The sequence below is a fragment of the Triturus cristatus genome, chromosome 10, assembly GCF_964204655.1.
Source record: "Triturus cristatus chromosome 10, aTriCri1.1, whole genome shotgun sequence".
Classification (NCBI taxonomy): Eukaryota; Metazoa; Chordata; class Amphibia; order Caudata; family Salamandridae; genus Triturus; species Triturus cristatus.
Genome location: NC_140593.1, coordinates 1,019,775,180 through 1,019,801,493, shown reverse-complemented (window position 1 = coordinate 1,019,801,493; position 26,314 = coordinate 1,019,775,180). Strand labels below are relative to the sequence as shown.

Here is a 26,314-nt window from a genome sequence, read left to right as displayed (position 1 = left end):
CTCTCTTGTATCATAGTTACATCTGCAACTGTAATCGAGACGCTATGCACCTAACTTATATGGCACGATATGGTTAAAATAAATTATCTTGCTAAAAAGAAAAGGGTCCCTATATAATTGTTCTTTTACAGTGGGGAAGGTCAGTTAGTAGATAATTAGTTACAGACTTCTTGCAAAGAAAATCAAAGTGTGTTCTTTCTGGAAATACTTTCTAAGCTTCAATTGACAGGAACAGAGGGTCTGATTTAGAGTACCGAGTACGGTTTGTACTCTATCAGGGTTATGGTGTAAAATACGTCTTTGAGTATTTGACAGAGTACCCATATTCAAGATTTAGAGATGGCTGCCAGGCCTGTGGATATCTCTAATCATTGGCTAGAACCTCATTCAAATTGGTTCCTGTCAATGTGTTCAAAGTTTTAAGGACAGTATTGTCAAATTGACAGACGTTCATCAAACTTTTAGCATGTTTTGAGTTTTTCAAAAACAAACTCCCAAAGTAGACATGTGTTTTTGAAAAATCAAGAAGTAATGACTAAAGTTCTCCCCCCCGGCGGGACGGCCTAAACAGGTTCACAGAACCTTACCACCAGGTTTTGCCCAGCGGTGACAGACAGTTTCAACTGGTTGAATCGCTGAAACTCATACGGCCCGTACTCCATGGGGTCATCAGAGCTCTATCTTGGCGAGGGAGCTGCAGCAGGCTCTGTCTTCGAGATACTAACAGTCTGCCCATCTGTAAATCAGGTGGGCGAACAGAGGGTTTGGTAGCGAGGGTAATCTGTCTCAGTTACCCTCCCTGACAAACACTTTATCAGGCCCAAAATGTAGAAATGTTATGGGACAGGGAACATATTTGGCAAAGGTCAATATCTTGGCCAAATGGATGCACTCTATAGTTGTGCACTCTGTTATTTGGGTAATTATAATGGGAGGCCAATAAATAATGGAAAAATAATCAAGAAGAGCACAGGTAAGTATAAGGCAAGGGTAAGGTAGAGTTTAAGGGAAGCAGTTACTTAAAATGAAAAAGAATAAGGGAAACAGATAGGTTAAAGAATGGGGAAAACATAAGTTGTCTTCCCATAAAAGGAGAAATCCAGAAGGCTACAGGTAAGTATTAAGGGTAATGGCGAAATAGGAAAAGGATTAGAGTAAGGTAAGTAGAGGGAAATTGTGGGGTCCACTCTTTAAGAAACAAATCATAAGAGGTTAAATATTTGTTTTGTGTAAGCATATTTTGCTAATGAAGAGCAATGGGAACCTGAATAAGATAGTCGTGTTGAAGATAACTAACTTCAGTCTCATGCTAGAGTTCAATAGAATTCCAAATCAAGGAGAGGGGTAATAGTGTTGGGGAAACATGGTAGGGTTTGGTAGAGATTTGGGGGGAAGCAGAAGCACTGATGTAGAGGACTTCAGTTTTTGAGGAAATAAGCCCACGGGCATGTAGAATCATTCTTTCTAAACCAATTACAGATTTAGGACTGGAGCAGAGGTATGAATGAAGGAGAGGAGAAAAAAATGTGTTTGTCTTCAACATGCAAATGGTTTGAAAAGCCTAGAGAGGACACTGTCACCTAGAGATGTTGTGCAGATGAGGGCCCATGACAAACTTTGAGGGTGCCAACTGGGAGAAGTTCAAATGAGGAATGAGAGCAGAGCCTAGCGTTAAAAGAGCTCTGGGGCATTGCATTATGTGTGGAGGAGTGGAGACGGACTCACACGAGATCCAAGGCTGACTTTTAAGTAAGGCATCTCCTCCACTGCACAATCATTAAAGCGCTCCCAAGGCTGGGAAGATTAATTGTCTTTTGTAAAATGGCTGCCAGGAAGTTAGATGAAAGGTTTGATTAAAAAGTCAGGCCTTAAATTGAGAGGAGATTTATTAGAGATTTATTAAAGGGGCATGCTTTGGTTGAGGACCTCACAAGAGCACACAGAACCAATGCAGGAAATTAGATTAGTGATTTTATAAGAGACATTGCCAAGCAATTACTGTAATGTGTAGCTCCACCACTACTAGTCTGACCCTCAACACTGGAATACACAAAGACAAAGGTCAAAGATACCGCTGCCGCCGCCCCGTTTCTCACCATTTTTCCCGGCTTGATCTGGTCTGCTGCAGGCTTGCACAAGTCAAAAGCGTACGGCCAGCATTTCGGTGGGAGCTTTTGGGAGCTTGTAAGCCAGCATCTAGAAAGTTTGGTAAATCTGGAAAGTCAGCAGAAAGTCAGGAGACCCCACCAGCAGGAACAGAGCAAGGTAGGTCGGGTGAGCGCGGCCGCCGTTAGCAGGCGTCCGGTAAGTGAGTTCCCTTGACAAAACCGCTGAGGCGGCCAGACCAGGTCTAGAGTAGCTTGCGGTTTCGCCGTGTGTGCCCCACTGGCCCGTATTTAAAGCACAGTCTTACGGACTCACAGCTCGCAGCTTCTGCAATAATAAATCACCGTATATTTTTGAACCTGAAAATCTAAAGTTCATCTTGTCGACGATAGCTCAGAACAGCTCAGGAACCAGGAAACAAGCTAGTCCCTAAGAGGATACAGAGGCCACAGAGGCTACAGAGAGAAGCAAGAGGCAAGAAGCAAGAAGTGGGAGTTGAGAAGGGGATTTCCTTACCTGCCTGAGTGTTTCCTGCTTCACCTTTGGCCGCCTATAACGCCCGCAACGCCGCATTTGACTTTCTTGGAATCCCTGGTGGGACGAGGGTCCCAGGGGCTGCGCGGCTGCCATATCGCTTCCTGCCTTGCTGCAAACACTCTGGGGAGGACCACAACCCCCAGAGTGCATTGCCCCAGGGGAGCTGCTTCGCCCGGATTGTGCTGCTGGACTACGCTGTGGGACTCGAAGTCCCAGGTTCCCTTCTGGCCTCCTGATTTCCCTCACCTGTGTCGGGGGCTTCATTTGGACCTCGCCGCTCCCGTTGCGCGGGAGCCGCTTCGCCCGGATTGTGCTGCTGGGCTACGCTGTGAGACTCGAAGTCCCAGGATCTCTTCTGGCCTCCTGATTTCCCTCACCTGTGTCGGGGGCTTCATTTGGACCTCGCCCGGATTGTGCTGCTGGACTACGCTGTGGGACTCGAAGTCCCAGGATCCCTTCTGGCCTCCTGATTTCCCTCACCTGTGTCGGGGGCTTCATTCGGACCTCGCCGCTCCCGCTGCGCGGGCGCGCTCCAGGCCAAGCCCCGGCCAAGGGCGGGCTCGTCTAAGCTCGTCAGAGGTCGAAGGAGGTTGGGTTGGGTCACCCCTCTAACGTTGGTATGGTGACTTGGTAGTGTCCCTACTAATTTACAGCCATTATTTGTATGTTGTTCTTTTATTACTGTGCTTTTGTTTTCCTCTATTATTTTTATTGTATCTTGTTGTTGTTGTGACCAGTCTTACATTGAACAGGAGGGACACCAAAAAGGTCGTATCGTCTTCTAGGGGAGGGGTGGTGGGCACTCTTGACCAATTCATAACAAGGGCAACTTCTGTGCTGGAAAAAGATATTGCCCACATGGAGCGCCGGCTATCTCTGGACCCCGTGTTAAATAAGAGATCTTCTTTGGGCCCACTATCTGTTTCTCGCTCCCCTGTTCATGTGCCCCCTCATCCTTTGCAGACTGAGGTCATCGAAACCTCGGGCATCCAATCCCATAGCTTTAGTGAGGCAGACGAGATTTCCTCTAGTTCCCCCCCTCTGTGCAGGTAGCGGCTCGCAGCACAAAGAAAAGAGCCTCTGCTAGAGCTGCTGACTTCACTAAGACCAAGTCCTACGATGTTCCGTCCGATATCACAGTTAAAAGGAAGAGGGGTGGTGGCCCACAAAAACTCCCGGTAGCTAAAGTTCCAAGGCCTAACACTCAAGCAAATGTTGTGACATCAAATCTGGCCAATGGGCAGGTTTTTCCCTCTATTGTAACTTCTGATCTGAACTCCCCAGCCAATGGAGATTTCAGTCCACATGGTGGAGAGGATATGTGGCGTAGACTAGAGAATCTCATGTCTACTTTACTAACCCCCATCACCTACAGTTTGAATAAAATAGAGGAAAATCTAATCCAGCTCTCCAAGTTAGTTAGTTCTGGATCTAAGCAGCCCTCTCTTAATGGAGGCCAACAGGTCTTTCCACAGCCCCCCACTCATCCTGGTACTGATAGATATGATAGAATCCCTCCACCCCAGACCATACTAGATCCCTTAAGATTATCTGTTAGGGATCCTAGTACGAGTGGGGAGGGCACTGCTAAACCCCCAGAATCAAGTAATAGGCCTTCTTCATCTCCTATGAATTTGGTCGACCAGGGTAATACGTCAGGTGAATATGCACAAACATCTCTGTGCCCCCCTGCGGAGCCCGATTCGATCGCAGCTAACAAGATTTACATCAAACCACATGACAGCAGAAGTGGCTCTAATAGTAACTCTCTACCCAGGGATCTTACGGAAGGTGTTAGGGGTATGCAAGGTTCTCGGATGGATAGTAGATCTTTCCATCTACCGCCGGCCGCAGCCCCTCTAGTGGTCGTTCTGAGCAATGTGCCTCAGATCCAGAATAGCTTCTCTGAATCCACTGGTCAACTTCTTTCCAAAACTAGACACTGGCTCAATTCTAAATTGAGGGGTGCTGGACTACGGGACGAAGATATCCTTAACCATATGATTATGGCTAGACGCATCTCGTGGGTAGGCCCCCTAAGGAAGGAATGTAAGGGCGACTGCGTGATAGTCAATTTTGACAACACTCAGTGTCCCAGAGCAATATTGGATTTTTTGAGTGGTCCACTAAGGCCAAATGGCGATTCAATAGCAGTCCTGCCACTCTGGTTCTTTTACTGGCAGGGTCCTCAACCATTTCATTCTTGGAAATTCACTACGGGGTATGGACCATTGAGTGCTAATTCGAGACCAGCCCCTAGATTATATGAGACCTCTACTCATAATCGGTTTGCACCTCTATCTGACCTAGATGCCTGCGATTGACTACCGTATCGCACCCTCGAGGGGCATTGTAAGGGCCATACCTTTCAGTTCTCCTCCCCAGTAGCTCCCGACTTCGATCAGGGCTCTAATTCACCAAGAGTACGGTTGAGTTCCACTGCTATTGAATTACAGGGTTTAAATGAGAATCTACCCTGTGTGAATTTTAATTTGCTGTCTTGGAATATTGCCGGATTGCCCTCCAAACTTCCATCCACCGATTGGTCGAACTTGGTGGACTGTTACGATTTTATTGTGCTTCAAGAGACTTGGTCGAGGATTATTATTCATCGCCCGGGCTTTTTAGCTTTTGGGAAAGTAGCTACCTCTAAAGGGAAAGGCCGACCTAGTGGGGGACTACAAATTTGGGTCAGGCAACACTTATCTCTTCACATTAGGGAAATACCCTTGGACGATGGGGACATCATGGCTTTAAAAGTAACGAGGGACGGTGAGATGGCCTTTATTTTAATCAACATCTATTGGCGAGGGCTAGTGGGGGGCAGATCATCTCCTACTATTCAGCATTTGGATTCCTTCCTTGATGAGTTGGTAGGCCCCAAACCATTGGTGATTATGGGTGATTTTAACTGCACTTTCGAGCCCTTAGGGTTCGAAGATGGTAATCTTAGTGCAGAAGAGGACTCAAATTGGGGTGTTCCATCTTTGTCCTTGGCTCCCATTAAGAAGTGGACCGAGGCAGCCCTCCAACTTAAAAGTTTCTCCTTGGGGCGGGGCTTGAGAGCTGCAAACGGGAGAACACCATCAAATGGTAATGGTAGCAATACCTTCTCTAATGGGAAGAGTGCCAGCAGGATTGACTATATTTTTGTTAGCTTGGATCTATGGTCTACTCTGCTGGATATGGCTGTGATCAACAGACCAGAGAGTGACCATGATCCTCTTTCTATGAGAATAGCAACCAAGCCATTAGTAAGTACTAGTCCCCCTCGGGATATAATGGAAGGCGATATTGTGCTAACCAACGACTTACGTCGATTGAAGTGGGCCCTTATATCGGAAACAAAAGTACCCAAGGTTCACTTAGAAACATCCTTAATGAAACCCTTGTGACCCTCTCAGCCTTTAACCCCTTAGAAGAACCCCCCCAGTGTCTAATGGGTGTACATGAGGCCCTTTTTGTTAAACTGAAATTAATACTTACCTCTAAAAGGAAGGAAAGTAGACCAACTCTACTAAATGGCTAAATGGTATGATTGCTCAGTAGCCTTTAAAACACTATCCCTAACGATCAAATCAAATGATATTCACGCGATTAGAACAGCTAGGGCTACTTATAAAAAGGTGCTCTTTAAGGCTAAGCAGAACTTTGACAATAATAGATGGGAGGAGTTAACCAAAGCTTCCCATGAGAAGAATTGGCTGAAATTTTGGCATTTAATAAAATGGGGTAGTGGGGTACTTGAGCCTACCCCCCACAACAATATCCCCCCCGATCAATGGGTTTCCTATTATCAAGCCCAGTTTACGTTTCCCTTAACCTCAGTGTCTGGCTACAAAAATATAGCAACTCCGGAGGTCTTAACTTTTGGCCTGGCGGAGATCGAGGCAGCCATAGAAGCAGCACCGGCAGGTTGGGCTCCCGGTCCGGATTGTATTCCTACGAATCTTTTTAAATCGGATAAGAAAAACTGGGCCAATTATATTTTTATTTTGATAAATGCTTTAGCAAGGGGTGCACCGTTGCCCGTTTCCTGGCAAGGTGCGGAAATCATCCCAATTTTTAAAAAAGGGTGATCATTCTGGTCCTTCTAATTATAGACCTATAAGTCTAATTGACTCTTTACAAAAAATTGTGGCAAGGACGATACTATCTAGAGTCAATGAGTGGATTGATGAGTCCCAGGCAATATCAATCTATCAAGCTGGTTTTCGGTCTTATGTTAGCACAATTGACCAGGTATTTAGGTTCACAATGATTTATTGGAGAACGGTTATTCTATCAGGGGGGACTTTATTTGCGGCTTTTGTTGACTTAAAATCTGCTTTTGATTTAGTTCCCCGTAGCAAGTTGTGGGACTCTCTCAAGGAGGCAGGCATGCCTTTGGCGCTCCTCTCCCTTATTGTCAAACTTCACACCTCTAACTTTGCACAAGTTAGATGGGGACAGCAGGGTGAGTTAACTGACAAATTCCCTGTAAACAGGGGCGTAAGGCAGGGGTGCGTTTTAGCACCCACACTGTTCTCCTTGTTTATAAATAGGGTTATCTCCTATTTTACAGATTACCCAACCGATGCTCCTTCCTTAGATGGTTCTAAGGTCCCACTTCTTATGTTTGCAGACGACACGCTTATATTGTCTAAAACACAATCGGGTCTGCAGCGGGCCTTAGACAGATTTACGATCTTTTGTAATAATCATGATCTGGTTATTAATGTTAACAAGACCAAGTTCATGGTGTTGCATAGAAATAAGAAAATTAAGAGCAAAGTGTCAATGAATGAAATACCCCTTGAACAAACTGACACATTTACATACTTGGGGATCACCATGGGCAGTAGGTTGTCTTGGAAACCTCAAATAGAACTTCTTGTACTTAAACATAATCAACTAGCAGGAGCATTATTGAAAGAACATAGTGCTTCGTACACTAAACCGGTGGGGCCTGCCATCGCCCTGTATAAAGGGAAAATAAGAGCATCCATTATTTACGGGGCGGAGATGTGGGGTTTTGACAACTGATCCCCCCTAGTCATAGCCCAAAACAAGTTTCTGCGATCATTGACCGTCCTCCCCCAGTCAACACCCACTCAGTCTTTACTGTTAGACTTGGGCTGTAGGGCGTTTGATGACGCCGCCGGTTTTAGACCTCTCTCGTATTGGAGAAGGCTGTGGACTACACCCGAGCTACTATCTTATGCTAATGCTATATGGTACATTAAGGTTCTTGATAAGCACAGAAGAATAGTCTGGCTCCAACATATTAAAAATGGTCTGTGTGACATGGGGCTGGGCCAGTTGTGGATAGATCCCAGGGGTAATCAATTTCCAAACAAATTAGATTATAAAGCTCTATATTGGGAATCTAGGTTTAGGAAATCTTGGTCAGTGACAAACAGTAGTTCACTCTCTGGCCTTTTTTTGGAGTGTAAGTGTTTAAGTAACTTTGAACCCTATTGGAATTTTATTTCCAAACCAGAGGACCGTAAATTATACCATCAATTTAGAGTGGGGTCCCTTCCTCTCAATTCTTATAGGCACAAATGGAAGGGTGATCATGACAGGTTTTGTTCCATTTGCACAACACAGGAAGAGTCCATCACCCATGTTCTGTTTGTGTGCCCTGCCTTTGCTTATCCTAGACACACATGGCTCAAGCCGATATGTTCTAACCTAGGTACTAGATCGCATGTAACAGCTTTGCGTATCTTGAGAACTAATACCCGAGAGGACATAGTCATCGCAATGGCCAAATTTCTTAGGTGGTCATGGCCCATACGTAGGTCTATCGAGAAGAGGAATATTCCTTAAGAACTTTCTACCTCTGATACTTAATTGTTAATTGGCCCTGTTTTTGTGCTTTTTTTATTTCTCTTTATCTCAATTATACTATGGAAAAATTGAAAAGTGGTCATGCTGGTTAATTTTGTTTTAGTTGTGCTCTTTTGGGCTGGACCCAGTTAGAGCTTTTTATCATTTTTAAGGATTTTAGACTTTGTATCCTTCTTTATTATTAATTGTATTTTCATTTTGCTGTAGTATATCTTTTATGATGTAATATTCGAATAAAGATTTTTGATGATGATGATGAATACACAATGAATATTGCCTTTTCACATCTCTTTTTTTTGTTGTAAATTGACTAGGTTTGATCTATTTGGCAACACAGGTATGGGATTGACCTCTCACTTGGTTATAGCAACTAAAATTGAGATGGTGGTTCCTGTTATCAATCTATTAGCGTGTTGTCTGAAAGTCCTTATCAATGTTGGGAAATTAGATAACCAGCAATCCAAACTCACATAATGCTGCGAACATCAAAGCTATGTCTTCAGAATAAAAATCTTGCATCTATGCCATTAGCAAGAAACTTGATGTAATCAATCAATTATTTTTTCTCTGAAATACTTGTTGAGGCCCTCTTTTGACAACTAGGAGACAGGTATGGATCCATGAAGTTAATACCCATAGACATGTATGACCATTGAGAGTGGAAATATAATTCTGCTTTTGTTCATAAGGGGTCTACTATAACTTTCTGTCCATCTTCATTTCCACAAAATAATTCAAGGGAGTAACATAACAGCTCCTTTTACAAAGATAAGCCATCACCTCTGACATTCAAGGTCAGGCCACCCTTCAACATTATAAGGGCCATGTCCAGCAACTTTGGAATCTCTCATAGGTAAAATATGTATATATAATTTATGACAATGATATTCCCATATTACTCTTCTTTAAATTACTATTCCTTCCCATGCACAAAGGGGGAAATAAACTGAAAGTCTACTTGACCGACCATGCTAAGAATATACAATGTGATGCAATGATTCTAACAGATACAAAATGTGTCTTATTAAAAAGCCTAAAGTTTTTTGCTTTCTTTAAAAGAATGATCGTCTTTAACAGTAGCAACAATGTTAAAATAGTTTACATAGTTACCCAGTATTGGATATTTCATAAATTCACATGCTTGATTCATTCCCCGTCATCGAAATGGGACATCCACAGTACCATAGAAAATCAGTATGCAATAGTATCATAGGCTATAATGGCAACAAAAGGTTAGTTAGCCTATGAACTTTTTAAAAAAAGAAACAAACTAGAACTATGACTAATCGGGCGACAGCACCCTCTACAACATTCCCAACAGAGGCTCAACATCGTGGAAGGGAATCTCCCTGAGCTCTGCTTAGTTTTGTTCGGCTATTTGAAAAATTTGACCATGTCTGATTTTCCAAAATAGGACCCTTCAGATCCTGCATATCTGGTGGGAAGAAGAGATTATATGTGGACTACCCACATAAAAAATACCTCTATTGCCTTCAGCCTCAACATATAGTGAAGGATTGCAAGGTATGTTACACTTTTTCATCAAAAACACTGCGAGGCAGAAAAGCCAGGATTTTATTTTGGCTCCGAGGTCAAAAACTATCTCTTCAGTTGTAGGGACTGACACTTCTGCTAAGCCTTAGAAAAGGTAAAGGTCCCAGGTCTAGGGGACCTCTGAAGACAACAGAAAAGCACAAAAGACTTCCTATCATGGGTCTTTTAAAATCATTCAGAAAAAGGAGAAAACACAAAAATTCTCCTAAAAAAATGCTTCCTCAGAGCATACCACACCTGCCACCAAGTCTTCAAAGCCCCTGCATACCTCTTCAGAACCGTCGATGACAAGACCTTAAAAGGTACCGTTCATGAAGACTTTTCTGTTGTCGACTTCATCGTCAAAGAGCTCTACATCGACGATCACCAATGTTCCCTCCTCTACATTATCGATGATGCTGACGAAGTCCACTTCAGCCGTCAATGCACCCATTCCTTTGACTAATCTCTCCTCATCAACGAAGATTACAAAGTTGACTTCACCGTCGCCAATCCTGCCACCGTCGCTAACATCACCGTCAACTTTGATCTTGCTGTTGACGCCACCATCCACGGAATTATCGTCGTTGAAGCCTTCATCGATGACATCGTTGACAACTCCATCGACGACGATACAAGTATCAAAAACTCTTCTGAGGGCTCATGACACGTCCACAAGCAAAGTGTCTCCCTGCCATTTACTTGATGATTTGGATAATACAGAAGATGAGGGGCCATATGGAGACGCGCATAGCCCGTCTAAATTACAAGTCAAGTATCAGGAGGACGAAGATGAGGAAGAGCACTCTTACTATGGACATTATTGTAATCCACATGCCAAACTTCATTATTCTTATTTCCATACTTGAGAACATCCGCCTACTCCATCTGAAGTACAAGTACCCTTTTCGTTGGTGCAAGATCTGCAGGCGATGCTGTAGGATTACAGCAAAAGGTTCCTGGACCCTGCACAGGAGCTACATGCGCAACCCCCTCCACCGCCACATGTCTCATCCACTCCAAAGCCTATATCACCGCCTGCAACACCAAGGATGACACCTGCCTCTAATATCGCTCAGCCGCCCAGGGATGATCCACCATCACCTTCTGATGATGACAGGCAGGAGGGTGAGATTCATTACACCCATCCACCTCATGATGAGTGGAATGACTATGTAATACCCTTTCTGCCACAACCAGCACCACACCCCTTGGATTGCCCTCCTGAAGACATTGGGGGTTTCCACAATTTTATGGAAAGGGCTGCAGCGTGATTTGAATTGCCTATGTCTGTGAAGCAATCCGATTGCTTCCTGTATGGCTTTAAGGAACAAGTACGCAAGTCTGTTTGAGCCATCCTAATAATAGATCACATCTCACAAGAGGACGTCAAGCTAATGAAAACTCTGGCAGCTGTGGTACCATGTATTGATAAGAAGTACAAAGCCCCTGATGATTCTCCCACCTGCCACATAGGGCATCCCAAAGCAGATTTGGGGGTCTCACAAGTGGCACAGGGTCGTTCCAAGAATCTTACCCCTCCAATCTCTGCCCCCCTCTGCAAGGAGAGCAGATGATTAGATCATCGGAAAACGTTTCTCCACAATGTCTGCCCTTTATGTTTGTGCAACGAATTCTTTAGCCATTTTAGGTCGCTATGATAGACAAATGTGGTCAGATACCTGTGCATTAATAGACCCTGTACTTGAAGATTGAAAGTCAGAGGCTCAGAAGATGGAAAGCGCACATCTTCCAAAATGATAGATTGTGCAATGGATAGTTCTTTCACTGGTTTCTGTGCAATCAATAGTTATTGCACTGGTTTCTGCCAGCTGGCCGGGGTGGTTGTTTTGCGGAGACAGGGATATATAAAGTTAACGTCATTCAGATCAGAGGTCCAATCAAAAATTCTTGATATCCCATATGATGGTGACACGTTATTTGGAAAACATGTTGATGATGCTTCGCTTGCCATGAAACCTGACACAGACACAGCAAAATCCCTGAGCACATTGCAGTTTCATACATTTCCCTTTTGAGGAGACTGCAGCAGAGGTTTTTCATCATACAGTGGAACCTATTAAAGCCATCAACAATATCGACCTTGTCAGACGCAATAGAGACCACCCTATCAACAACAGCAGTCCCTCCCTCTACCTACTGCCGCCTATTGAAGACAAGCATCTCAGCTCAAGCAACCCACCCAGTCCATAGACGTCACACGCAGACAGTAACCTCAATTGGATGCCAGCTAATACCCCCTCACCTTTACCTGTGAGTGTGAACATCTCGAACCATCTTCACCAATGGAGAGAAATTACAAGCGACAAATGGGTATTAGATATGGTAATCTAAGGTCTTTCCCTCGAGTTCATAGAAGCACATCCCAACCGCCCTCTAAGGGAATTTCCCCCTCCCCCCTTCACTTATTATGAGAAGAGACTCTCATCATGCTTGCCAAGGGTGACATCGAGTGAGTACCCTTCAATCAGAGGGACACAGATTTCTACTCTAGTGTGTTCCTTATCAAGAAGAAATAAGGACAGTGGATACCTATTCTGGATCTAAAAGCACTCAACAAATTCCTAATGAACCAATCATTCTGTATGGTCATTATATCCGATATCCTGCATTTCTTAAACCATGCCGATTACGTGACCACCCTCAATTCTCAAGATGCATATTTTCACATTCCAATCCACTTCAGACACCTCAAACATTGCAATACCTTGCTGCATAGTAGTGGGCATCCACTACCAGTTCAAGGTATTATCATTTGGCCTCAAATCCGTCCCTAGAATCTTTACAAAATGCCTGGCGCCAGTTGCAGCCGTCCTCAGGAAACGCAGTCACCACGTCACAAACACCGATGCAGGCTTCCAAGGTCACTCAAAACTGCATTGCCTTCTTACACATTAAAACTTCAAAAGTCATGTCCTATTCCACGTCAATAGATAGCGTTTCTAAGCTCCATTCTTGATACCAGACAAGACAGGACAAGGCTTTTCTCTCCCTAGAGAGGCAGCAGAAGCTAGTGCAATTAGCTCTCAAAATGTCCAGAAAAAGGGCTGCTTCAGTACATCTGTACAAAATCATTACTAGGGATGATGTCATCTGCGATCAATATCATGCCCCTGGAATGCCTGAGGATGAGACCTTTACAGGAGAAGCTAACACTCCAGTGGATACAAACAGAGAGGTTAAGGGCCTCACATTTCTACCATTGATACCGGGATTCATCATAACAACGGATGCCTCTCTAGAAGTTTGGGGTAGACATCTTCAGGATCTACAAATCCAGGGCAAGTGGTCTGTATCCCAAAGGTCTATGCACATAAACTGCCTAGAGCTCAAAGCCATTTTCCTCACACTCCAAGCTTTCCTGCCTCGCATACAGGGATCATCAGTGCTGGTATGTACAGACAATGCTACCAGTATGCACTATGTAAACAAGCAAGGAGGAACAAGGTCCTTGGCTCTCTCCCTAGAAGCTCAGAACCTTTGGCACTGGCACTGGCTCATGGTTCACAACATCACCCTCAAGGCAGAGCATTTTACATCAATGAGCAATACTTTAGCAGACAAACTCAGCAGATACTTAGAAAGTTGCGACAAATGCGAGCTAGTCCAACAGAAGTTGGACAAAAAATTTCACCTTTGGGGCAAACTGCATCTTGACCTCTTTGCCACCAGCCACGACTGCAAATGCTGCTTTTACGCCAGTTGGCACCCACTCCTGGGATCATGAGGAAATGCCTTTTGATAAAATGATCCAGGAAATATGCGTACGCTTTTCCTCATATCCCCAAGATTACAAGGGTTCTCAGCAAGATGAAGGTGCAGGGATGTTGCTTGATCCTAATAGCTCCCTGGTGGCCCCAGCAGTATTGGTTTACCGAGCTCCTCCTGCTGTTAGAGTCCAAACCGGTTCAACAGTGGGCCAAACCAACGCTCGTGACAATGAACCAGGGCCAAGTTCAGCACCCATATCCACGCAAAATCAAGCAATAGATCCTACAGACTAAAGTGGAAAAGATTATGTTTAAGGTGTCAACAATGCAACTTACACCCACTAGAAGCGCCGCCGGAACAAATCTTATTGTATCTTCTCTTTCTCGCCCGTTCAGGTCTGGTTCATGCATTTGTTAGGGCACATCAGGCAGCAATATCCATATATAGATTCCTCTCAGGTTCCTTCATTGTGCTCCACAAGGAGAATATGACAATTTATGAAAGGACTCTTCCAAGTATTCCGTCTGGTACGACCTCTGCCACCTTAGTGGCATCTTAACATTGTTCTTTCCCAACTCATCAAACCGCCATTTGAAATGATTCACAAGTCAGATCTCAAATTCCTTACCTGGAAGATAGTCACTCTTCTTGCACTGACATCCGCAAGAAGGGTGAGTGAGATTTAGGCGTTCACAATCCAAGATCCTTTTCTCCGATTCACAGATGACACTTTTATTCTTCGGACTAACCCAAGGTTTATACCTAAGGTGCCCAAACAAATTCATTTTAATGAACCAGTTATTCTACAAACCTTTGTTCCTAATCCTACTATTCCAGCAGAGCAGTCTCTTTACACATTGTACATAAAGAGATGTCTTACATTTTACTTGCATCATACCAAACAGTTCCGCAAGTCACAGCAGCTCTTTGTTGCCTATGGTCAGGCTGAACAGGGCAAGGTGGTTACTAAAGCAACAGTTGCAAGATGGATCTCAACAACTATTCAATTTTGCCATGCCAAAGTGGGCCAACCACTTTCATCTAATGTAAAGGGGCACTCTACAAGAGCAGCCTCCACTTCAATCTCCTTGTTCGCTGGCGTTCCTTTAGAGAAGATTTCTTGTGTTGCAATGTAGAAGAACATTCACAATTTCACGCAGAACTATAGTCTTGATTCAGTACACAGCAGTGATGCAGCAGCGGTCAGACAGGCAGTGCTTCATCATCTATTTTAATGAGGTGAGCCTCTATGATTTTCAATGCTTTCTGATTGCATAATATATTTACATTGCCATGCGTTACTAAATTGAAGTATTATTATTAATGCAGTTCTTGTTATGCCCATTTATACTATTGCCCACCATCCTCAAAAGGATGAAATAACATTACCTAAAGTTCACACACTGCTTGTTATTTCTGATTGATATCTGAAATAAGCAACTGAGGAACATAAGTCCCATAAGTGCCAGATGGGAACCAGAATAAACTTTTAGAAGGGAAGCATCCACCTTTTTGTCCATGGGATCCCTGACCACCGCATCCTCAGCCAACGAAGTACGACCCACCAGACTCGCCACAAAAGAATCAATAGGAATGGAGTCAGGCAATTCTTTGGACATATCCTGAAGAGGGTAGAGCTTAGCCATGAATCTGGGAAGCATGATGCGATCAGGTTCTTTCCACTCCCTCTTAAGAACCCCATGGTTGTAGGGATGGACCGAGACATCCACTGCAGCAGTGCTCTGAAATTGGCATAGCAGAGAACCCCCAGAAGTACTGGGGGCATCATCGCAAGGAAACCCATGTTGGACTTGACATGCTTCATCAAGTCCGACAACTTTTCTTTGCCGATGTACTTGGCCTTCTGCTCCTCACTCCCATCCAATCCTCCTCAGAGTCAGAAGAATGAGAAAGTGGAACACGCACAGAGCTTTTGGAACGGGCACTACCCCCCATTTCCTGCAAGGTTTCTTTAATCAAATGGCTAATCCTGGCATCATCACCCTCCCTGCACCGTTTGGAGCCTGCCGGAGAGGGTGAGGAACAAGACTCAGACGAGGAAGAGGAGGAACGTTCCACATGCCAGCTCTTTGTGTAATGTTTACCCATGTCCACAGGCCCAGGAAGAGCAGGAGCAATGAACTCCAAATCAGTGAGCAACCGGAAGACCAGGCGATCCAACCCCCTTCCAGCAAGGACACACTGAGGGATAGAACCAGTCACCGAGTCACCGCAGCTCCACAAGGGAGCCTTGGTAATGTGTACCAACAGAGTAACAAGCACACTCCTTCCAGGGGGAGCCTTTGTAATGTGTACCAACAGAGTAACAAGCACACTCCTTCCAGGACGTAAAGGAGAATCAACTCCTAGAAGAAGCCCATAGAAGTATACTGCCACAATCAGTAGTATAACGGGCAGTCCACTGAGCCCAGGATCCCACAGCAACAGCCCGATAACAACGAGGCTCTGACCAAGAAAACCAAACTGCTTTGCGGTACTTACTGGCAGGCCGGCATTTCACTCTCCAAAGCTGCCAGCTGATTGTCTTCGTCATGCCTGACTTCCTGCCACATCATCGCGTGTGTCAGGCAACGCTGCCCCGGAAGCGCCCCACCAATCGAGGGCCGCCGGGTCATACTGCAGTAAAACTGGGAACCCCCACACCCCCGATGTGCCCGGCAACCCAGGAGGTGCTGTGCAGACCTCTCACAGGAAATTCCACCGAATGAAGACAACCCCCGTCATGAGGGGCCAGCATGACTCCACCCAAGCCCGGCAGGGAGGGAGTCAAGGAAAGCAGTGACGACCCTGCCGCCCAGCAGCAGAAACTGTAAGAATGCAGGAGCCTCCGGCTCGTCCTTAAAACTGTCGGTAGACAGAAAAAAAGAACAGGAGGAATGCTGGGAATGGTACAGTTATATATTTCAAGGGGGAGGGGTAGTACCAGCATTCCTTCGTTCTTTTTTTCTGTTGGTGAGATAGGATTATCTCACTTGTTAACATGAAGGGGACAAGGACAACGGGACCAGGAGTAATGAATATTACCGGTAAGTAATAGGACATTACCTAAAGTTTACACACTGCTTGCTATTCTGATTCAAGCATGTGAATCTATGAAAGATCCAATACTGGATAAGAAAACAAGTTACTTACCTGTAACTTCAGTTATCCAGTATTGGTATCTTTCATGCAACCCACCCTCCTTCCCTTAGAGGCTCCCCTCATAGATCGGGTTAATGGGTTTTCACTTGTGCTCGAAAATCTAAGGAGTTCAGCCTCTGTTGGGAGGGTTCTAGAGGGCGCTGTCACCTGATGGTCATAGTTCAAGTTTGTCTCTTGTTTTTAAATAGATAGGCTATTACACTAACCTATTGCCTATTATTCTATTGCATACTGCTTTGCTAAGTTACCGTAGGACTCCCACTTTGCCAATGGGAAATGATTCAAGCATATGAATCTATAAAATAAACCAATACTGGATAACTGAAGTTACAGGTAAGTAGCTCGTTTTCTTCTAAAGGAAAAGGTCAACTAGATGAAAAGTTAATTAAAGATGACCTTACAGAATGGTATGTGTTTTACAGATGGGGAATCTGCTGAAAAGAACTGTTTAACATGATCACCAATTCCTATAGAGAAATTCTTTAAAATTAATTCAGTTTGTTAAAGAAATCTGGTTTTAGATGTTTGGCACTTTGATCCCTACCGGTCAATAGAGTTTTCACTTATCATGATACCCAGACAAATCAGTTACTACATTTTTATTAGAGTATTCCAACATCAGTAACAACTCATTTATAGGAAGGATAGATTTATCATCAAGTAGCAGGCTCATATGCTTTACATCCTTTAGTGCAGTCAAATAGAGAGAATACATAAATATTAACAGACAACAGATTCATAATGATACTAAAAACTATGGAACAATTGAATTTAGGCCAACAAGAGAATTATCCATGAATTCTTTATACCAATTCCACACACCCACTCCCCGCCCCCAAATTCATTTCTCTCTGCCACTTACTGGCCCACAATACCAAAAAACAAAGGTGGGAGGCTCCAGATCATCCAACTGCAGATAAGAATTGATTTCCACATGTTAGACCTGTCAGCCCTAGGGTGGTCTCCCCCTCTATTTTTGATCGTGCCTCACTTTTTCCCCCCTCATTTTTATGTTGGACTTAGGTCTCCGGGCGCCTTTTCATTGCCAATCAGTGTTAAGGTGCAGGTGCTCCCTTCTCCCAAGATGGCTGCCACAGGCCCCTGCTACTGCAGAGTGGTCTTTCTAGTAGCACCCTAGCTGCCAGGAGCTGGCTGGAACCCCACAACAATGTTGCGACACCAGCCCGCCTTTTTTGTCCCATAGGTAGAATGGGGAAGCTCCTGGAATGTGCTGGAACCTTCTAGAAGGGAGGTGGGGTTTTTACTTTTGCCGCCTTGGATAGAGGTCACCTGACCTAGGGCTACTTAACAGAGGGAGGGAACATTTTCTAGTCAGTTGGCCAGTTGGGGTAAAGCAGACCTGGAGGATCCACGCAGGAGTTTTAGGCGGTAGGGCCTAGCCAGAGACTTATGCCTCTGAAAGTGACAGGACTTAGGTACTGCCTTTTAAGTGAGTGAGGGATCCTGTACAGCCCACTGATCTAGCCCAGCGGTAGGAGAACCCAGGGGCCATCTGCCAAACCTGACTAGGAGGGAACTAGTCACCAACTCAATCCCTACCCCCAAGAAACAGAACCCCTAAGGGCGCCAGAGACATCTGCGCCAGTAAGATTGCTAGAACTTCATGCTGAAACTGAATGCTGAAACTAAACGCTGGAACTTCATTCTGAAACTGAATGCTGAAACTAAACGCTGGACCTTCATGCTGAAACTGAGTGCTGAAACCGAATGCTGAAGCTCCCTATTGAAACCTAAGCTGAAAGTGACTGCTGGACTGCTGGGGGATCAACCAGGTACTAGCGCTGTGACCCCTGCGCTCCCCGACCTTGCCTGGGATCCCCCTGAGTCAGTCCCACATCGGGCGCTGAGCGCTGAGCCCGCCGTCGCCCCTGCTTAATTTGTCACCCCCCCCCTGGTGTGGGGACCAGAAGCCTGCCCCCATCGACCCGGGGCCCGCGGAGAAGCCTGGGGCCCCGTCGCTGCCGTCGCAGCGTCTGCAGGAGTCGTGAGAGGCCGTGAAGCCGCCCCCCCCCGGCACCCACGTGACGAGGGCGGACTACGCGTCTCCGCCCCCGCCGCTGAGCACACTGACTGCGGGACCCGACGAGGTGAAGAACCCCCGAGCGACTGCCCGACCCCAAGGACGCCGAGATCAAGGTAACCCCCGGGGGCTGGGAGGTAGCGTGGCCGTGCGGAGGCCTGGGACTCACCCCCCCTGCTCCCCGGGAGGCTGGTGGAGGACCCGGTGCACCCCCTGTCGATCGGGAGCGGCACCGCACTCTGAGACTCTGGTTCCCCCCCGTGGGATTCTCCCCTTGCATCGGAGACCCTGATTCCCCTCCGTGGGATTGCCCCCTTGCCTTGAGACTGCCGCGTATAAGGGGACCGCTTGCTGAGGGCCTGATTATTACGAGTAGCGCTGTGTTCTCAAGTTCTGCTCTGAAGTGCTCCATGCTTGATTATTACGAGTAGCGCTGTGTTCTCAAGTTCTGCTCTGAAGTGCTTAATGCTTGATTATTACGAGTAGCGATGTGTTCTTGAGTTCTGCTCTGAAGTGCTTAATGCTTGATTATTACGAGTAGCGCTGTGTTCTTAAGTTCTGCTCTGAAGTGCTTAATGCTGGATTATCCCGTGTAGCGCTGTGATCTCCAGTTTTGCTCTGAAGCGCCAACGGTGTCATGAGTAGCGGTAAGCCCGCAAGTTGTGCCCTGAAACGCTATTAGTTTCCCAGGTGGGGCGCTACGTTTCCCAGTCCTATGTCAAAGCGCTAATAATTACTAAATACCGTGCGAGGTGCCCACGGCGGATTGAAACGCTAGTGATGGGAGGGGCGCAGCGCGCTGGTTAACCGCTGTGTTTACCGCTCCCCCCAGGTTCGCCAGGTATTGCCAATGGAACTATGATGAATTGCTGGTGAATCTGACGCTAATGTATTCAGGTACTGCCTATTGCATCATACTGAATTGCTGGGGAATCTGACGCTAATGTATTCAGGTACTGCCTATGGCACCATAATGAAAGGCTGGTGAATCTAACGCTAATGTATTCAAGTAATGCCCATTGCCATCTAATGAACTGCATTTGCATCTAACTGCTTAGATAAACTTGATTGATTTTCATTGAACCTACTGTGTGGTGTCCATTATTGTGTGCGTTTCCTGCTTCAGGGGATGTGTGTGTTGTATGGTCGCTTTACACTTCAGCTTTCGGGTGCCCACCCGCTCGAGTCATGTTACCCCCTTAGGGCCCGGTGACCCCAGGTCTTACATTGGTGGCAGCGGTGGGATTAGGACCTGTGACCATACAGCACCCTCCCGTGAAGCGGAGGGCGCCACAATTAGACGCCTATTGTATTGAAGCTCTGCAGCTGTTTATTGCTGCACTGATTGCATTCCACTGTCCAGATTGAGGGTGTAAAATCCTGGTTAGCTTGAAACTGTCACCCATATCCTAGAATTTTTCTTCCTTGATATCTAGGTCCCCACCTGCACGATGGAATTCCGGTTAGCCGACCTCGAGGGGTACACTGTAAGGCAGCTGAGAGAATTCGGGCTGGGGATGGGGGTGCCTGGGGTGCGGAGGGCCAAAGGACTGGAACTCCGTACCGCCTTAAGGGCATGGGTAGAGGCCCACCCAGAGGGGAGAGAGGATGAGGGACAGGAGGCGCCAGATGCACCTCAGGAGGAGAGCGCCCAGGAAGTACTAGACATACTAAATGTAGATGTGTCTGAAAATGTGCCCCCAGGGAGACGTTCTGGGGCCAGCAGTAGGACAGGGTCTAGGAGGAGCGCGTCTCCACAGGAGTATGAGGACAGGAGGGAGGAGAGGCAGTTAAAGTGGGAGCTGGCCAAGTTGGAACAAGAGAGAGAAAGGGAATTGGCCAAATTGGAACAAGAGAGAGAAAACAAGAGATGGGCAATGGAGGAAAAGAAGCTGGCGCACGAGCTTCAGCTGAAGGAGTTGGAGCTGCGCGCCCTCCAGTTAAATGTGTCCAATAAGGACAATGGTGGCAGCGTACCAAGAGATCCCCAAGAGTCAAAATGTTATTTGCCCAAAGAAGTCATTGCCAATTACACAGTGGGAGATGATATTGCCAAGTGGTTGGAGGCATACGAGGTGGCCTTGACAGCCCATGGGGTACCCGAGAGCAATTGGGGAGGTGGCCTGTATCGTTATATACCTCCCAATGTCAGGGACACCCTGTTATACTTAGCCAAGGCGGATCAGGTCAGGTATGCCCCCATGAAAGAGGCCTTACTAAAGAAATTTGGTCTCAACCAAGAGAGGTATAGGCAGAAGTTTTGTGGCAGCCATAAGCTGTCCACACAGAATTGGGTGGATTTTTTTGACTATGCCCGTAAGGCACTAGATGGTTGGGTGCGTGGCAGCGAGGTTCAGGACTACCAAGGGTTGTACTATCTTTTTTTAAGGGAGCACCTCTTGGATAAGTGCTTTCCGGAGCTGCGCCAACATCTGGTGGACCACAAGTTAACGGATCCCTGTGAGCTTGCGGAGGAGGCGGATATTTGGGTGAGCCCCCGGGTGTTTCACAAGGGCCCCGGGGGAGATGGCTCGAAAGGCGGACAGGGTTTCCCCCAGAAGAAAGAGGGGGGAGATAAAAAGGTGGAGTTCTCGAAAGGCCCCCAAAATAAGTTTGGTAAAGGAGTAGGAACCCCACCCCTGTCCAATTCCACAAAACCCACTTACCCTGACAGGAGTCAGCAGCCAAGGATTGTGAGGTACTACGAATGTGGGGAAATTGGACACTACAAAGGAGATCCCAAGTGTCGCAAGAGACCCCCAGCCCCAACGGGCGGGAAGAACCCGGGGTAACTAGTGTAGCGCTTGGGGTGGAGCTGCCCTTAGATAGGGAAGGGGAGTGGACAGGCCTGACCCTGGTTTCACTCGGGGATAGAGAGATGGTCCCCGTAGTGTCCCTGCCCCCGAACACTGCTAAATATCAGCAGAGGGTGAGAGTTAACGGGGAGGAGGTGGAGGCTCTGAGGGGCACAGGTGCCAGCATGACCACCGTAGTGAGGCGGCTGGTGTCCCCAGACCAAGTAGTCCCCGAGGAGTTCCATCCGGCCGTATTGGCTGACGGCAGTGTGAGTCACTATCCAGTGGCTCGTGTTCCATTTGAGTGGGGAGGAGTCAAAGGCCTACTGAGAGTTGCGGTGAGCCCTGCCTTGCCTGTGGGGTGCTTGCTAGGGAACGACCTGGAGCACACCAAATGGAGAGATGTAGAGTCTCGAGCTTATACCGAGATGCTGGGATTACCAGGGTGGACTTGCGTAGTCACGCGGTCCATGGCTGCCCGACATGGAACTCAACCCGGGTTGGAGCCTGGAATCATGGCCCAACCCAACGCCAAGTGTGGAGAGGAGAAGGTGGTAGAGGACACGCCCCATGAGGTGGATGGGGAGGCCGCAGAGGTGCCCCCGGAGTCCTCGGAGGTGGATGTCATTCCCGTGGGGGACTTGCCGACCCTTGCCGACTGGCATGTGGAAGGGGGGCCTACCCAGGAGGAATTTTGTCAGGCGCAAAGGGCGTGCCCCACGCTTGAAGGCATGCGGCGACAGGCCAAAGCCCAAGTGGCCAGTCAGGAGACGGGCGGATATCATGTGTATTGGGAGGATGGCCTCCTGTACAGTGAGCCTAAGGTGCCGGTGCATGGATCTTCGAGGGCCATAGTGGTCCCCCAATGCTACCGGGCCTTCCTGCTGGAGTTAGCGCACGAGATACCCTTAGCCGGACATCTGGGTCAGGACAAAACCTTTGCGCGGTTGGTCCCACATTTTTATTGGCCCAGGATGAGAATTGCCTCAGACACCTTTTGTAAGACCTGTAAGTCTTGCCAGGCAAGTGGCAAGACTGGGACTAAATTGAAGGTCCCTTTGGAACCGCTCCCGGTGGTCGGGACCCCTTTTGAGAGGGTCGGAATAGACATTGTTGGGCCGTTGGACCCTCCGACCTCAGCGGGACACCGGTTCATTCTGGTATTAGTGGACCACGCCACTCGGTACCCAGAGGCTATTCCTCTGAGGACCAACACTGCACCGGTGGTGGAGCGGGCACTGTTGGGGATTTTTACCTGAGTGGGATTCCCCAAGGTCGTGGTGTCGGACAGGGGCACAAATTTTATGTCGCCCTATATGCAGGCCATGTGGAAGGAGTGTGGTTCTCCACTCCTTACCACCCCCAGACTAACGGGCTCGTAGAGCGCTTCAACAAAACCTTGAAGGGAATGATCTGGAGCCTGCCAGAGGGCTTGAGGCGTAAATGGGACATCCTCCTCCCCTGCTTGTTGTTCTCCTACCGGGAGGTACCGCAGAAGGGAGTGGGGTTCAGCCCGTTTGAGTTGCTCTATGGCCATCCCATTAGGGGTCCCCTCAGTTTAGTGAAGGAGGGGTGGGAGAAGACTTCGCAGAAGCTTCCCCGTGACATTATCAGCTACATGCTGGCATTCCGCAGCCAGATGGCCAAGCTGTGGAAGGCGGCCTCAGAGAACCTAGAGGCTAGCCAGACCGTTATGAAGGAGTGGTATGACCGCAACGCTCGGACGGTCGAGTTGGACGTTGGACAGAAGGTGTGGGTCATGGAACCTGGGGAGCTTTGTGCCCTCCAGGACTGGTGGACTGGTCCGTACGAAAATGTGGAGCGACGAGGCCAGACCACATACGTTGTGGATTTAAAGACCCCCCGACAGCCCCATAGGGTGCTCCACGTCAACCGCCTGAAAACGCACAAGGAGCGATCAGAGCTTGCTCTCCTTATGGTGACGGATGGGAGCGAAGAGGAAGAGAGTGAAGGTCTTCCTGACCTTCTAGCGGTACAGGAGAAGGATGGTTCAGTGGAAGGTGTAGTCCTTTCCCCATCCTTGACCCCAGAGCAACAGAGGGACTGCCGCCATGTCCTGGGGCAGTACGCCTCGTTGTTCTCCCTCACGCCTGGAATCACTCATCTGTGTACCCATGATGTGGACACAGGGGACAGCCCACCGGTGAAGAATAAGTCTTACCGGCTCTCTGACCGAGTGAAGGATAGCATCCAGAGTGAGGTAGCGAAAATGCTGGAGCTGGGGGTGATAGAACCTTCCAGCAGCCCGTGGGCTAGTCCGGTGGTGTTGGTGCCGAAAGCGGCCCCACCGGGTACCACACCGGAACTTCGGTTCTGTGTGGACTACCGGGGGTTGAACTCTGTCACAAAGACAGATGCTCACCCCATCCCACGAGCAGACGAGCTGGTGGACCGGCTGGGAGAAGCCCGGTACCTCAGCACCATTGATCTAAGATCTGGATATTGGCAAATTGCCATGGCCGATGGAGCAAAGGAGAAGACAGCATTCTCCACCCCCGAGGACCACTTCCAGTTCCGAGTGATGCCCTTTGGGCTCAAGAATGCTCCGGCCACATTCCAGCGGTTAGTGAATCAGGTACTATCTGGCCTGGAGTCCTTCTCAGCGGCATACCTGGATGACATAGCTGTCTTCAGCAGCACCTGGGAGGACCATCTGCAGCACCTCCAGGAGGTATTGCAGGCGCTGCAACAGGCTGGCCTAACCATTAAAGCCCGCAAGTGCCAGATTGGACAGGTTTCTGTCGTGTACCTGGGACACCTGGTGGGCGGAGGTAAGGTGCAACCCCTCCAGGCCAAAATAGAGACCATCTTGGCTTGGGAGCCCTCCAAGACCCAAACAGAGGTCCGAGCTTTCTTCGGCCTCACTGGGTATTACCGCCGGTTTGTCAAGGGATATGGTACCATCGTAACCCCCTTGACAGAATTGACATCTAAGAAGCAACCTCGCAAGGTCATATGGACAGCTGCTTGCCAGGAGGCATTTGAAACGCTGAAACATGCGATGTGTACCGCTCCAGTACTCCCAACTCCAGATTTCAGTAAGGAATTCATTGTACAGACGGACGCCTCAGAGCACGGCATAGGTGCGGTGCTCTCGCAACTCAACACCGAGGGCCAAGATCAACCTGTGGCCTTCATCTCCAGAAGACTCCTCCCTCGGGAACAGCGATGGAGCACCATCGAGCGAGAAGCCTTCGCGGTGGTCTGGGCGCTGAAGAAGTTGAGGCCATACCTCTTTGGATCTCACTTCCTAATTCAGACCGCCCACCGCCCACTTCGCTGGCTCATGCAGATGAGAGGCGAAAACCCCAAGTTGTTGAGGTGGTCCATTTCCCTACAGGGGATGGACTTTCGGGTGGAACATCGGCCCGGAGTTGACCACGCCAATGCTGACGGTCTCTCCAGGTTTTTCCGCCTTAGCGATGAGAACTCCCTAGAGGTTGGGTAGCTCTCCCCTCTTTCGGCTGGGGGGGACGCGTTTTAGACCTGTCAGCCCTAGGGTGGTCTCCCCCTCTATTTTTGATCGTGCCTCATTTTTTCCACCCTCATTTTTATGTTGGACTTAGGTCTCCGGGCGCCTTTTCATTGCCAATCAGTGTTAAGGTGCAGGTGCTCCCTTCTCCCAAGATGGCTGCCTCAGGCCCCTGCTACTGCAGAGTGGTCTTTCTAGAAGCACCCTAGCTGCCAGGAGCTGGCTGGAACCCCACAACAATGTTGCGACACCAGCCTGCCTTTTTTGTCCCATAGGTAGAATGGGGAAGCTCCTGGAATGTGCTGGAACCTTCTAGAAGGGAGGTGGGGTTTTTATTTTTGCCGCCTTGGATAGAGGTCACCTGACCTAGGGCTACTTAACAGAGGGAGGGAACATTTTCTAGTCAGTTGGCCAGTTGGGGTAAAGCAGACCTGGAGGATCCACGCAGGAGTTTTAGGCGGTAGGGCCTAGCCAGGGACTTATGCCTCTGAAAGTGACAGGACTTAGGTACTGCCTTTTAAGTGAGTGAGGGATCCTGTACAGCCCACTGATCTAGCCCAGCGGTAGGAGAACCCAGGGGCCATCTGCCAAACCTGACTAGGAGGGAACTAGTCACCAACTCAATCCCTACCCCCAAGAAACAGAACCCCTAAGGGCGCCAGAGACATCTGCGCCAGTAAGATTGCTAGAACTTCATGCTGAAACTGAATGCTGAAACTAAACGCTGGAACTTCATGCTGAAACTGAATGCTGAAACTAAACACTGGAACTTCATGCTGAAACTGAGTGCTGAAACCGAATGCTGTAGCTCCCTATTGAAACCTAAGCTGAAAGTGACTGCTGGACTGCTGGGGGATCAACCAGGTAATAGCGCTGTGACCCCTGCGCTCCCCGACCTTGCCTGGGATCCCCTTGAGTCAGTCCCACATCGGGCGCTGAGCCCGCCGTCGCCCCTGCTTAATTTGTCACCCCCCCCCCCCCCCCGGTGCGGGGACCAGAAGCCTGCCCCCATCGACCCGGGGCCCGCGGAGAAGCCCGGGGCCCCGTCGCTGGCGTCGTAGCATCTGCAGGAGTCGTGAG

At 47.9% G+C, this 26,314-nt stretch overlaps 1 protein-coding gene across 1 annotated transcript in view; it reads left to right on the top strand.

Moving 5' to 3' along the window:
* The window catches only part of LOC146796441 (radial spoke head 10 homolog B-like), a 272,974-nt gene that overhangs the window by 177,934 nt on the left and 68,726 nt on the right, over positions 1 to 26,314 (top strand). The gene's annotated exons all lie outside the window — the stretch shown is intronic.